The sequence below is a fragment of the Marmota marmota genome, unplaced genomic scaffold, assembly GCF_001458135.2.
Source record: "Marmota marmota marmota unplaced genomic scaffold, marMar, whole genome shotgun sequence".
Classification (NCBI taxonomy): domain Eukaryota; kingdom Metazoa; phylum Chordata; class Mammalia; order Rodentia; family Sciuridae; genus Marmota; species Marmota marmota.
The window spans coordinates 13,030,573-13,032,500 of NW_026000019.1; positions in this window are offsets into that span (position 1 = coordinate 13,030,573).

Genomic DNA, 1,928 nt, shown 5'->3' on the forward strand with positions numbered 1-1,928 from the left:
CCAGGATCATATGCAATTTGTTGCTGCTGATCCTCATAAGGTCCCTTTCCTAACAACATATCTAGATTTCTCTGAGGATAACCAGCTGCTGCATTTCGCCTAGCCGTCTCCTTGCAAAATTCCTCATTGGCAACCTTCCATAACAGGTATTGTCCTCCATTTAGCACAGCTTTACACATATTAGCCCAATCTGCTGGCGTCATGTTCAAGTTGTTAATGGATTCGACCATGCTTACAGTGAAGGGTGCTTGAGGACCATAGGTTGTTACAGCCTCTTTTAGCTGCTTCACTGTTTTGAAATTTAAAACTTGGTAAAATCGCTGCCCTCCTGCCTCAAATACAGGGCATGTTAATATTTGAGATCTTGTCTCAGGATCCCAACTATCAACTGCGGGGGTTGGGGACCTCCCAGCATATGGAGGTGGCCTTGTTAGTTGGACACTTACGTCCTCTGGTGATAGAAAGGTGTTAGTAGCAGTCTCCTGTTGTAACTTTCCCCCTGATGGCTTTTTCTGTTTTACACTTTCTTTCTCTGTCTGACTAGCTTGAGAGGCCTTCTCTTTTACTTGAATCTTTTCCTCTGTCTGACTAACTTGAGAGACCTTCTCTTTTACTTGAATCATTATGTCTTCTTCTTCCTCTACCATTGTCTGAACTGAAGGCTTTGGACTAAGCAAACAAGATATGAACGTCCACAATGGCAATGTGCCAACTGGCAGAGTCCCTGGGCTTTTCTTTTCTATTCTTTTTAAATCTTCACCATGATGGTTCCATTGTGATATATTTAACAACTCCTCCTTAAAAAGCCATGGGCTACATTTTTGTATTGTATCAACGTATGCCCTGATTGTTCTTGATTTTACTGAGATGCCTCCTTCCTCTAACAATTTACTTAACACTCTTTCAGTTTGTTTTTTACTAATTTCTGATCCCGTATTTCTACTATAATACAACTCAACAAGATAACGCCTAACAAAACTGAAACTGAGTGAAACAAAATTGGAACAACACAAAATCATTATAATAGCCTCCTGAAATGTCCATCCGTCCTTTCTCCCTATCTGTTCCTCAGATGTGAGCGGTTTTTCTTCCATCTTACACATCTCCAGGGACAGGCAACTTAAAACAAAAGTGAAACAAAATAACAAAAGAAGAATCTTAAAATGGCTACCCATCCTCTTGCCCTGCCCTCAGGGGCGAGCAGTTCACTTACCCTCAGTCGCTCCCCGTACGGGCCACCAAATGCCGCAGTCTGGCTGGGCACAATCAGGAGCCACTTGTCAAAAGAAACTAACTTTATTTTTAGAACCACACAAGCCAAACAAAACAGCCTCTCAGGAAAAACCCTCAGAGCCCCAACTGCCACCACCCGCTTTCCACAAGCCTCTCTCTCCCACACAAGCCTCTCTCCACCTCCCACAATCCTCCTGCTCTTGAGGCCGATTGGCTGGGTCACGTGGGCGGAGCCAAAAAAAGTCCCCCAATGAGCAGCTCCGTGGTCTGAAAGGGCAGGGAAACAGTCCAATGAGCATCACCGCAGAGGAGCCAATCAGCTAGATGTTGCTGGGGCCGAGGAGCCAATCAGCTAGATGTTGCTGGGGCCGCTGTGAGCCAATCATCAGCCGGCAGCTGGAAGTTTGCTGGCAGCTGGAAGTTTGCTGGGGCCCCTTTGGCTGTGGCTCTCAACAGTAGAGAGTCAGTCTTTGGGGTAGACTGAATCCCATGAAGTCTAATATCATAAAACCCAAGAAGGCTTTCCTACCTCTCCCCCAATACCCTTCTCTTCTTGGCACTGACAGTTCTAGATGTCAGATGTAGACATTGAAAAATTTTCTTAAAATTTTTTTTTAAACTTCTCCTTTAAGGAGAAGTTTCTTATTTAGCCATAGTACCTGTGTGAATGGGCTCACTATTCCATTCCTGAAGGC